Raw genomic sequence first — 13,469 nt, 5'->3', positions numbered from 1 at the left:
AGATTATTATGTTAAATGAAATAAATCAGACAGAAAAAGCTGAGAATCATATGATTTCACTCATACATGGGATATAAAACTGAAAGCAACAAATGAACAAGACAAACAAAGAAACAAAAATTCATAGACACAGACAACAGTTTAGTGGTTACCAGAGGATAAGCGGGAAAGGGGAGATGGTAGAAGAGGGTAAAGGGGTCAAATATGTGGTGACGGAAGCAGAACTGACTCTGGGTGGTGAGCATACCATGTGACATATAGATGATGTAGTATAGAATTGTACATTTGAAACCTATATAATTTGTCACCCCAATAAATTTAATTTAAAAAAAAAAGACCGTCATCTGATTCCTCAACAGAAACTTTGCAGGCCAGAAGGGATTGGCAGGAAATAGTCAATGTGATGAAAAGCAAGGACCTACAACCAAAACTACTCTACTCAGCAAGGCTATCATTTAAAATTGAAGGACAGATTAAAGAGCTTCCCAGACAAGAAAAAGAGCTAAAGGAGTTCCTCACCATCAAACCAGTATTACAAGGAATTTTAGAGGGACTTCTTTAAGATGAAAAAAAAAATTATGAATAATAAAATGGCAATAACTACATGTCTATCAACAATTACTTTCAATGTAAATGGATTAAATGCTCTAATCAAAAGACATAGGAGAGCTGATTGGATAAGAAAACAAGACCCTTACATATACTGCCTACAAGAGACTCACTTTAGATTGAAAGACACACACAGACAGAAAGTAAAGAGATGGAAAAAGAGATTTCATGAAAATGGAAATTTAAAAAAATACAAAAAATTGAAAAAGCTGGGGTAACAATACTTATACCAGACAAAATAGACTTTAAAACAAAGGCGATAAGAAGGGACAATGAAGGACCCAGTAATCCCACTTCAGGGTATTTATCCAAAGAAACCCAAAACCATACTTCAAGTAGGACATGTGCATCCATATGTGCATTGCAGCATTGTTTACATTGTGTGTTGCAGCATTGTTTACATTGTGTGTTGCAGCATTGTTTACCAAGATGTGGAGGCAGCCTGGGTGTCCATCAATGGATGAATGGATAAAGAGGAGGTGGTACATATATACAATGGAATATTGCTCAGCCATGGAAGAGAATGGGTTCTTGCCATCTGTGGTCGCATGGATGGACCTGGAGGGTATTGGGCTGAGTGGAGTGTCAGACAGAAAAAGATGCAATGTGATTTCACTTATAGGTGGAATCTAAGAACAAAATTAACAAACAAAACAGAAACAAATTCATAGCTACAGAAAATATTTTGATGGTTGTCAGATGGGAGGGGGTTTGGGGTGTGGGTAAAAGAAGGGGAAGGGATCAAGGAGTACAAATTGATTGTTACAAAGTAATTATGGGGATGTAGGGTATAGCACAAGGGATATAGTTAATAATATTGTATAATAACTATGTATAGTGTCAGATGGGTACTAGATTTATCAGGGTGATAGATGGGAGGCGGGTTGGGAGCAGGGTGGAAAAAGTGAAGGGATTAAGAAATACAAATTGGAAGTTACAAAGGTGGGTACTAGACTAGTCAGGGGTATCACTTCTTGAATTATATAAATGTCTAACCACTATGCTGTACACTGGAAATCAATGTAAAATAATACTAAATGTCAACTGTAATTGATAAATTTTCAAAAGGGGGGGAAAGCAAAGGGGAATAAGAGGTCCAAATTTTCAGATATAAAACAAATAAGTCATGGGGATGTAATGTACAGCATAGGGAATATAGTCAATAATATTGTGATAGCGTGGTACAGTCAGATGGTTGCTGGACTTGTCATGCTGATCACTGCTTTAGGTTGTTGACTAACTATGGTGTACACCTGAAACTAATACAATATAATACTGTGTGTTAGCTATATTTTTAATAAAAATCTTTTAAAAAAATAATAACACACAGAAATTTGTTATGGATCTCAATTAATGATTCATTTTCACCCTCCAGATACATTCATTATGACCAGCAGGCATATCCAGCCACGGTTTCTTTCCAGCTTCCTCTGCATCTACAGAGCCCAAACCGGAGAGGAGATGGGGCTGGTATCTGTGCAGGTGCTTCTGAGCTGGCGGCCCATGAACTCCCAGGCCAGTGGAATGGCTGCCACCTGTTCTGCCCTCGTTATTATTGCCTGAATCGAATGCCTTTTCCATGGGACAAGCAGCTTCTCATTGTGGAGTTTAGGTGGGAGAAGGGGGGTATCTTTTTTCTTCCAGGATATCAGTTCAGGCCTGAACATGTTTTCTGAGTTAAACTGGATTATTTGGGTAAAGGACAAAGTTCCCCCTGGACCATTTTTGGAAGGTCATAGGCTTTATCTTGCTTTCAAGTTGCCTTGGTCTTGGGGAATACAGGCTGTAGAGAACAATCCTTGTGACCTTTGACCCTGGGTATCCATCCTGGAAAGTTGCTGGGATTTGAAGCCCTAAGACTGTTCCCTCCTCTCCTTGGGCCCAGGGGCTCACATGCTCTCCTTTATAGTTGTAGACTTGGCCAGCTCTTTCCTCCAGTATGCTTCTTGGATTTCTTCCCTGTGGTTACCCTCTTGCCTCCGAATTGGCCTTGAAACCAGGGCTTTCCTAACTATGAGCTCAGCTTCCAGCCAAACGTCAGATGACCTCGATGAATGGAGCTCTTGTAGGAGCTCCCAAAGCAAACTGGCTCTATTTCAACAGCCTCTTAAGGATTTTGGGACAAGTTTCCTGGGACAAGATTGGAGGAAACCAAGAAGACTGTTTCTCTCTCCCATTCCAGTGAGTAATCATTGTGTCACCTTTTCTCCAAAGGGTCTTACCCTCTGCATCCCAAGGAGCCTGTCTGTCCCAGGTGTCCATCCTGGAGGACCTGCCCTTGTATGTCATACCTGCAACTTCTGCACCTTGGTGAGCTTGGCTGGCCTATTCCAAGAGTGTCAAGCTCAGTAAACTCAAAATTGATTTTCTCACCATCCCCCAAATACGAGTCACCAAATCTAGCTAAGGTCCCATTCTCTTCATACGCCCCATCTCAAGGGTTTGTCACCTTGGTGTCCTTCCACATGTCATGAATCAAATACAACGTCTGGGTATCCCTCTCACTCATTCAACATACACTTGAGGTGTCTCTTGCACCTGCCTTTGCTGAAGTAACCCTACTGCTTATGCCAGTCTCACCTTTCATCAAGCCTAGACTTTGGTCACTGCAGTTTCTCTGGATCTTAATCTCAAATCAGGGTTTCTCCTTTGGTACTATAGACATTTCAGGCTGGATAATTCTTCATCGTCCTGTGCATTCTAGGAGATTTAGTAGCATCCCTGGTCTCTAGCTACTTAATGGCAATAGCACCTTCCGTCTGGCAATGACAACCAAAAATATCTCCAGACATTGTCAAATCCCTGGAGAGTAAAATCACCTCAGCTGAGAACCACTGCTTTGGAGGGACCCAACCTCACCATCTCCCTGGACAAGGCTCAAGAGCTATAAAATGAACATCTTTATTTCCAACAGGACAGTGGGAGTCATTTCTGGGGCCTCCTCTGAATATTCTCTGGAGCACCTGCCACCAGGAACCTACTCAAATCCAAAGGCTGAGATGTCACATGTCAGCTTTCAGCCACCTGGGTCTTCTGGGGGAACAGGACTCACTTTTCTAGTCCCCCTCCTCAATACCCTAACGTCCCAGATTTTCCAAGAAAGCTGAAATTCAAAACCCCTATCTTATTAACCCAGAAAACGTGACTTCCGTACTCATGACACTCCAATCAGAAGCTGCTGCATAGCATATACTGCTGGTTAATCTCTCCTATCTACAAGATGAGCTGTGTAGCTCCCTGCCCTACAGCCCCCATGCAGAGAGACAGGTTATAGAAGCTCATTCTATCTTGTACTAAAGGGAGCTGCTAGGCCTATCTCTGCTGCTTCTATAGTTGCCGGAGGACAAGGGTAGGGGACAGATAGCAGACGTGCAGACAACGTGCCCTCCAGGTTTATTAGCCTTCTCAAGATGGGACAGCCCCAGAGTGAGGGCTCATGGCACTCATGGTAATGACAACCCTACTGAGGGTGGGGAGCGTGATGCAGGCAGTGGTGGGGGAGGTGGTGGCAGCAAGGACATGGATATATGGACACTGGGAGAAAGTAAGCATTCAGGAACTACCTGTGGACAGACCTCCTGATTTAAAGAGTACAAGAGTAGCTGCAGACAAACTATTTAGACGAGCTTTTGAGCTTGCTGGCTGTTGTTGGCATTGCCTGATTCCCAGGCACTTCCTGGATTTAATCAGGCTTGAAATAGGGAGTCCTCAGCCAAAGCAGCCCCTCCGGAGGAAACGTGAACCCTGACATACATTTTTTGGAGGAAATGTTAAAGTTTCTTTTACATCCTACTTGGAAAAATGAGAGTTCCAGGCTGCTCCAATTTTCTATCACAAGTGATGCTAGCATGAGCTTGGCTACCAGGGGTGGCATTGGAAGTGGGACCCTGAGGCGGGCTGGACAGGATCCATTTCCCTGTGTTCTCTGTGAGCGTCTTCCGAACTGAGTGTGATTGGGAAGTGTGGTTGGTTATCGGGGCAGAGCCATTTTGCGGACCGCAGCGCATGTCTCCACCACTGCCCTACACATGTGACAGCAAGCCAGACACACTCACAGAGTTGGATGATGGCAGTGCTCTAACACAGGAACGTTTGTACCATTTCCCATTCTTGTTTCCAAACATCTGTCTCTGCTTACAGAGCAAGGGCTGGCTGTGGGCAGCAGGGAGACAAGGCGGGCATGGAAACCATTCCTTAAGCAGACCTGCTTCCACCAAGATTTCAGTTTCGAAATCCTCCTTGAGTTCAGTGTGGAGAACATTTGGTAGGAATGTTTTAAAGGATTCTGTTTTATAAATTGGCGATGTTCTTTTATCAGCTCAGAAGCCAACACTGTTTATCAGTGTACCTTTGCTAAAAATATGAAAAATGAAATTACACCTGTTCAGATGTCCACAATTCAACAGCCAAGAGCCATGGACAAGCTTGGAAAGGTTCTCTGAGCAGCCCTGCATAGTATGTGCGATATCCTCCGTGTCCTGGCCTCATCTGTTCTCACTCTACGCCAGAGCAATCCCAAACTCTGATATCTAGAAGCCCTGCAAATGTCTATCTTTGGTCTTGCTGCACCTGTTGAACTTCTAATAATCCTTCAAAACCCAGCTTTCATGGCACCTCCCTTTCTATTCACCTTCCCCCTTCTCTTCACTAATCTGACTTCCATAAAGGCATTTTTGTATTGCACTTTTCATACTACACTGTAATTATCTATTTAATGCATAGCTCTCCTGTACCAGGCTTTATGTTGACTTAAACACTGAAGCTGCCAGCCCCCACCACAGACAAATGCAGGTGGATGTGTCTTCATTTGTGAAATCGGTGTGAGTCAATCAATGCTCTCAAGATTGCTAGTGAAGAATGCCACTCAAATTGGCATAAGTCAAAAGGAGATGGATTGGAAGGTAATGAAGGATCTCATGGTGTCAAAGGGCAGAAACATAGGTAGGCCTCAAAAAAGCCCAGCTAAGAAAGAGAAAGCCCCAGAAACCAAAACCCAGCTCTCTCTTTCTCTCCTCCCTCCTCCTTCCTTGGTCTCTTGCCCCATCTTCTCTCTGCATGTGCCAGGAGGCTCCAACAACAGAGTGACTAGTCCCTCATTAGGATTCCCTTGTGTTAGAGTTACAGGTTCCCAGTGCATTAAGCCCTCTGTCAAAACCCAAATGTGAAGCAGGAATGCACCAGCCAGAGAAGACACTGACTCTTAAAGTCAAGGTTTTTCCAACTGAGAAGGTGATGGTAGCATCGCTGGGAGATCAGGTCCTGACACAAAGGGAAGGGGCTGGATAAGAACAAACAGATGAGGGAGAAAAAGATGAGAACTGGTTTTTATTTATGCCTGGGCGGGAAAGCCCACCATTTCCTTGCCACCCATTTCAATCCTGACCTGCCTAAAAGGTCCTGTCAAATTCCCACTTTCTTCATCAAGAAAATATAAGTCCAGAAGAGAGAAGAGGACTTCCAACATTCACCACTGTTTAGTAGCTGAGCAGGGCTGCTCCCACCTGCCCCACTCTACAGCCAGAACTACAGAGCAAGCCACCGATGGAGGCACACACTGCTGCGTGGTACCCCCTCCCAGGGGAACTGCATGTTAGCCCTGGGAAACATGACCTTGGGAGGTGATTTCTTCATGGCGGAACTTCAGACCTCACTGACAGACTTGAGGGAAAGATAGTTTGGGGGTTGGGTGAGTGGCTATAAAAGGCCTAGGAAAGCTTGTAGTGTGCTTTCTCAATACAGGGTCACTATACATAAGTGCATAGTCCATGGAGTCAGAGGAGGTCAGAATGAAATAACATGCGACCAGTTACTTATTTCATGTAGAACAGTGGTCCTCACCCTTTAGGTCTGGATTTTTATCATATCTCAGACTATTATAAGGGACCCATGAGACTGTTTGCACATTAAGCAATGCCTTCAGCTTTAATATGTTTTATTTCATATAAACTTTAACTACTTCTTTAATGCATATTGATGCTCCTATGATTAAAAGATACAAATTTATTTCAAAACTCTCTTAAATATGTAGTAGCTTTTAGTTATTACATAATTTTTCAAACACTAGACTGTGGAAGTCCATCAATTCTTGGTGGGAGGGAGAGGGGTTGAAACTTCTTGCAAGTTAAAAAAAAAAAGCATTCCTTATAATTCTCCAACACTGGGGTTCTTCTCAGATTTCCCTTTTACAATGATCTGATGAACTTCAAAGGGCTGAAAGCAAATCCTTAAAGCTAACAAAAGCACAGGGGACACCTGTGGTCAACTGCAAAAATTGCCACAATTCTTTGCAGCTCGTCCCATCAAGAGGTGGAATCTATGTCTTTGACTTGGTCATTTGGTTTGGATAACAGGACTCAGAAAACAGGACATTATGCAAGTTCCAAGCCTGGGCCTTAACTGTTTTACACACTTCCACAGGCTTTCCTGGGACCTTGTCACCACCACTAAGTAATAAAGTCTAGCTTTGCCTGCTAGAGGATGAGAGACCACATGGAACCAAGACAAGCCAGCCTAGTGCGCCATTTTAGACCCATCAGCCTCCAGCGAACCTGGAAGCTCACCAGAGATGAGACAGCCCAACCAAAACCACCCAAGCCTGGTCTACCCAGGCAATCCTAGCCCAATTGCTGACCCGCAGAATGGTGAGTCAAATAGTTGTGATTTAAGTCACTTCAAAAAAAAAAAAAAGTGTTTTTATACTTCAGCACCTGCTGAAAATCCACACCAAGCAAGAGTAGCAAACGGTCAGTGCTAAATAAAAAAGGCTGTGAATCCTTCAGAGTCATGTCAGTCTTTTGAGAGATAAGACAGTGACTAGCACGCTAATTGTAGCTTCATTTTACTTAGTGCTTCTATTTACCAAACTTTGTGCTGAAGATTTACCCACAAAAATCATATTTAATGCACATTTAATCCTCACAACAACAACGGAAATCGGCTCTAATTTGAATAAAGTCTGTTTTCTGGTTCCACTCTGGTGACAGGACTGTCTCCGCGTGATGTCCTTTTCAAAGGCACCTCCATGGAGTCATCAAAGTGATAGAAGAGCAGACTCAACCAGCGCTGTGGTCCCTTGGGGGAAGTACTGAGGTGGCAGCACCAGCCTAACACACAGAGAAGCTTTTCAAAGATCATCGTTCCCTATTCCCTTCTCTTATCATGTCTCACATGCTAAGATGCCCCCAAGTCCTTTTTCTCTCTCTCCCCTCATCCCTATCAGGCAAGAAAACTGCTCACAGCTGAGCTGCACAGGTTCCATCTCCCACTCCCCATCCGCCTTCTGACTCCATCCTTATACTTGAGCCAGTAGCACCCTGCCACCTACCACAGAAATCCTATAAGCCTCCATGTTTTCCCTTCACTCACACCCTTAATCTGAGTTATAAAGACCCCAGAACTATCAGGCAAGGATGGCAGATCTTCTTAGACAGCAAGGTGAGAGGAGGGAGGAGGTGTCTTATCATGGCAGAGACTAAGCTTTTGGTACTTGTTGGACCATCAGCCACAATTTACAGATCAGGCTCAGAAAGAATTAAATATCTTTTCCAAAGCAAACTAATAAAGGGATTTAAACCCAGGTCATTTGCAAATAAATGATAAATGTTACAAATAGCTGCTACCTACCCTAATGCTATCAGTCCAAGTGAAATGAGAATGTGCTTGTCCCCACACCTTTTCTTGAGCTGATACACAAAATCCTTTCCCAATTCTTGATCTTTCACCTCTGGGTTGTCTCAGGCACAGATACACATGTGCACACGTGTGCATACACACTCATCACAGTACACACTCATACCCCAAAACACATCCCCACAACCTTGCCTACGGTGTCGGTGAAACCTCAGGCTGCTTTGCCCCAGCAAAGAAGAGCCTGTTATGTGAGATGGCGTCTGACAATCCAGCACTTTTGCATTTATCTTCCTCTACTAATTTGCAAGGAAACAAATTCTTTTCACCAATGTAGGAACAGCCTTAGGTAATGACTGTGTTATAGGAAAAGGGCCAGCTGACCAATGCTCCGTTCCTGGGGCCAGTGTAAACAGGGCAGCTAGCTAGGACACGTCCTGTTTCCCTCTGGGAGAAGAGAAGGGAAGATGGGGTTTGCCTCCTGGAAGAAGCGGGGGGGGGGGGGTTAATAATAAATTGAACACTTTATTTATATATGTCACAGAGTAATATTTTTTAAACTATTAATTAAATTTTTTTCTCTTTTGCATTTCCCTATAGATGACCTATTCATTAACCAGCTAAGGTATATATCGGTTGGGTGGGATAGGGTGGGGGTGACTAATATTGTTATAGCAGGAATGCGTAGAGAAAGAGTTAATATTCAGCTCATATTATTGAAATACGATTTCACAGTAAGACAATAGGCCTGAAAGCGAGGCATTGACCAGAGAGAAAGGATGTTCTAAATCACTTTAGCTTCTATTCAACGTAGTGACAATCAATCAAGCAGACAGGCAGGCAGGCAAGCGGCGATATTTATTGAGCCTCTTCTCTGTACTCCTCCAAAAGAACTGTATTATCCTCAAGAAACTTCGAGAAAAGAGGCAGACAACAAATAGACAAACAAAAGTAAGATAATATTAGGCACTGGTAAGTGCTATAAAGAAGATAAAACTGGATAATGTGATGTGTGTTATGTGTGTTTTGCAGGGGTGAGCAGAGGGCCTGTTTTCCTGAGAGAGGTCAGGAAGGACTCATTGAGCAGGTAACTTAACCTGAGACCAGAGAGATGAGATAGCAACCAAGCAAAGATCTAGAGAACACTGTTCTAAGCAGGAGAACAGCAAGTACAAAGGCCATGAGACAGGAACAAGTTTAGAAAACAGGAGAAAGACAAAGGACCATTGCTGGTAAAGCACTGTGAGTGAGCAGAATGGAGAAATAGGAAATGGGAGAGCTTTGCAGAGAGCAGTTTCTATAGGTCCTTAAAGAATCGAGTAAATCATTTATATTTCCTTCTTATTGCATCAGAAAGCAATATTGTTTTAAGTATGGGAGTGACATGATCTAATTTATGCTTTCGAAACATCACTCTAGCTACAGGGTTTCTCAACCTTGGTACTACTGACATTTTCTCAACCTTGGTTCTACTGACAAAGACAATTCTTTGTTGTGGGTGGGAGCTGGCCTGTGTCTTGTAGAAGTTTTGGCAGCATCCCTGACTTCCATGCACTATATGCCAAAACACACCCCTCCCAGTAGTGACAACTAATAATGTTTTTGAACATTGCCAAATGTCCACTGGGGGGCAAAATCATCCACAGATGAGAACCTCTGCTCTATGGGGACACAAACAGAAGTAGGATTCCATGTTAGGAGGCTATAGCGCTGGTCCAAGTGAGAGAGATGGTAGCCTAGATGCTGCTGGTAACTGAAGATAATGAGAAGTGTTTTGGGTCCAAGATCTATTTTGAAGTTAGAGCCAATGGAATTTGCTGATGGATTGGATGTGGGTGTGAGAGAAAAAAGAGTCAAGGATGACTCTTAAATTTTTTGGCCTGGGCAACTGAGTCAATGGCAGTGCTGTTCACCAAGATACATATGGGGGGCAATGCAGCCAAATGGTCCTCATTTGACTACATTAATGTTGAGATTCTTTTTAGACATCCAAGTATAAAGATGAAGAAGGCAATTAGTTATGCAAATCTGGAAGTTTTTTTCGGGTTGCTTTCTTTCATTTTTTTTAACTAAAATTTATTGGGGTGACAATGATTAGTAAAATTACATAGGTTTCAAGTGTATCATTCACTAATACATCATCATTATTTCACATGGTATGTTTTCAGTAGAAATCCAGGCAGGAGATAAGTATGAATTTGAGAGAGAACCATGCATCAATTGAAGAAATTCAGATTGTAGGGTTTTTTCTGCAGTGTAGACAGGCCGTGAGATTTGCTGAGGAGGAAAGTATGTGGGTGAAGAAAAGCTAGACGTTCACCCCTTCCAGTGAGAGGTTATGAGGAGAAGGGGGAACATGCAGAGGAAACGGGTAAGGTGGGAGGCTCCAATATGTTGGACAACTGGAGGGAAAGCCAGAAGGAAGAGTCTTTTGTCCTGTTTCTCAATTGGGATTCTGGGTTCATTTCATGTCAAAGTCCACTCTTCTACCAACATGGCAGCAACCGCACCAAAGGAAACTCAGTCATAATATGGTCAGGCTCTGGGGAGGACTCTTCCTGGTTTGCAGGCAACCACCTTCTGCTATATCAGAGAGAGAGAGAGAGAGAGAGAGAGAGAGAGAGAGAGAGAGAGAGAGAGATTGAGATTCTTCCTCTTCTTCTAAGGGCACTAATCCCATCGTGAAGCTCCACCCTCATGACCTCATCTGAACCTAATCACTTCCCAAGAGCCCCACCTCCAAATATCATTACATTGGGGATTAGATCTTCAATATATGAATTGGAGAAGACACAATCCATAACAGATGGTCTAGGAAGATGTGGTTAGCGAGGCCAGGCATCCAACCACCATTATGGATCCCGATGCTATCCCCACAGGCATGATGCTACTTCATGTAAGAAACACCCTTTAATGCCTGTGAGAGTTGAGCTGTCACCAAGCCATCAGACAGAGCCAGGCCACAGGGAATTGCCCTCCACAGCTTTCCCCAGCAGCACTGACCCAGCTGGATGGGCGGTGGGAGTGTGGAGGTGAGGAGTATAAACAGCTAATACTCTGAACACTAGCTCTCTTAAGCTGCACCCTACAAAACATGACTGCTGACTTGTTTTTTGATTTATGACTTTTTATTCTCATTTTACTGAGACACACTCTCTGCACATAAAATGAGACCAACTTGTAATTCCATGCCTACATTTCAATCTTGCAACGAATAGAAGTCCAAGCACCTGATCCATGCCTTGGCTCTGACACTTGTTCTGGAACCTGGGCAGTGTTCTCTATCTCTCTGGATCTTCCTTTCTGGGCAATAGAGAGGTTAAGCCTTATCCTATCAGTCTTCCAGCTCTGTCCAGCTGGGCTTTGAAGAATGAACGCGGTGCCAGGGCAGGCTGCCCACCACCTCCCTAACTGTAGACAGTAGAGGTGGCAACACACCCGCCAGCCTACTCCTGGTCCTTAATTCTTTGACCTTCAGGAAAGTTTGGGCCTCATTTCTCTCCTGGATGTCATTCTTAGTCCTGCAGAGCTGGCCGTGGGGACTAGGAGTGGTGAGACTTGAGAACATATCCCCCACCAGTCAGGAAAGTGCATCAGAAAGAAGGACCCTGTTTTCCTTCTCTGAGTCCCTGAATGCTTCCTTGAAGCCAAAGGGAATGACATCACAACAAAACAAAGTTGCCAAGACATACTCTACAAAAATGTCCTCACATGGTTACATTTTCTGCAAATTACAGCGTTTGGAGTATAAATCAGAGTAATTGTTTAAATCAGAGTGACTGTTGAAACAGATTTCCAGTGATCAAATCAAAAACGCAATCATTCTTGCGGTTCCTCTGGTGCTTGGAGCCCCACATACTTCTGAAACTGTCGGTTGTCAGTTACCCGGAGTGTTTACATTAACATGCTGCCCTAACAGAGAAAATATATATTTTAAGAAGAAAATGTGAATCCAGGGTTACAAGAATGTTTCTGAAACAGCTAAGTCATCTTGTTTCAAGTAAAACCAGATGTTTGCATCAAGAGAAAGCCAATCATTTCTTTTAATTATGCTCAATGGTCAGGCCACCAAGAATACCCACATGTGTACACATGAGCCGGTGGAAATCAAAGGCTTTGTGACAGAGAAAGCAATCAGCAAGTCCCAGACCACCAAATGGCATCCCCAGCACCAGCTCTGGGCACTTTTCAAGTTCCTTCTCTGAGAGAGCCAGGGTCCTGAGCAAAGCCAGGTTCAGAAGTAGATTCTCTAGTCAAGACTGAAGTTCCACAGAAAAGGCACCTCGACAATTAAGCTGTCTTCTTAAGTGCCCTCCCAAGACACTTGTCTATCACCAAGACGGGAAAGTGAGTCAAGGCAGAGCACATTCCTCTCGTCTTTATCCTGACAGAGATGCAATGGGGGCTCATATGCCAGCTTACTTACCCATCGGGTAGAAGGGCCTGAGTGTACAGAAGACATACCTGTTAGTTGGGTCTCTGCTCAGATGCACTGTGAGGTATGATGGCCCTGGTAGAAGGTTCTCCAAGGGCCAAACAATGACATCCCTGACAGGTGGACAGAGAGGAAGGCTTTGGAACTATCAGCTTCCCTCTGAGGTCCAGGCTCGGTCTGAGAGAAGGTCCACTCTCCTGAGCAGACATCACTGCCTGCAGGGGGTCTTCATGGGTGGATCCACAGAGACTTGATCTAGAAAGGCCCCCACACCTGAAGAGAATGGCGATGCCCTCTAACACAGCACAGTACCTGCGCCTTCCCCCAGGTAGATGGTAGGTCCTGGATCTTTGTTCCAAATGATGCTCCAGAATCTGAGTCTTGCTCCTATGAGTACTGCAAAACATAATGTCCCCTTCAGATCTGTTCCCCAAACATCATTGTTCAGGTACCAGCCTCACAACTTTTACTATTATTAGTTTTCTTTAAATTAGCATGCTTTCTTTTCCCTTCCTTCCTTCCTTCCTTCCTTCCTTCCTTCCTTCCTTCCTTCCTTCCTTCCTTCCTTCCTTTCTTTCTTTCTTTCTTTCTTTCTTTCTTTCACCATGTTTCCCCAAAAACATTGGTAGCCTGACCTAGCCAGACAGTCAGCTCTAACGCATCTTTAGGAGAAAAAATTAATATAAGAGCCAGTCTTATTTTACTATAATATAAAACCGGGTTAATATAATATAATATAATATAATATAATATAATATAATATAATATAATATAATATAATATAATATAATATAATATA

General features: G+C 43.5%; 1 long non-coding RNA gene across 1 annotated transcript in view; it reads right to left on the bottom strand.

Annotated features, from left to right (window-relative positions):
• Positions 1-12,684: 12,684 nt before the first annotated feature.
• Positions 12,685-13,469, bottom strand: part of LOC141571510 (uncharacterized) — a 104,494-nt gene continuing 103,709 nt past the window's right edge. The window contains exon 4 of the long non-coding RNA XR_012496264.1: positions 12,685-13,066. This is a non-coding gene — a long non-coding RNA (uncharacterized LOC141571510). The remainder of the gene's footprint in view (positions 13,067-13,469) is intronic.

The sequence above is a fragment of the Rhinolophus sinicus genome, linkage group LG05, assembly GCF_036562045.2.
Source record: "Rhinolophus sinicus isolate RSC01 linkage group LG05, ASM3656204v1, whole genome shotgun sequence".
Lineage (NCBI taxonomy): Eukaryota > Metazoa > Chordata > Mammalia > Chiroptera > Rhinolophidae > Rhinolophus > Rhinolophus sinicus.
The sequence above is the reverse complement of the archived record's forward strand: the minus strand, read 5'-3'. Positions and strand labels throughout refer to the sequence as shown.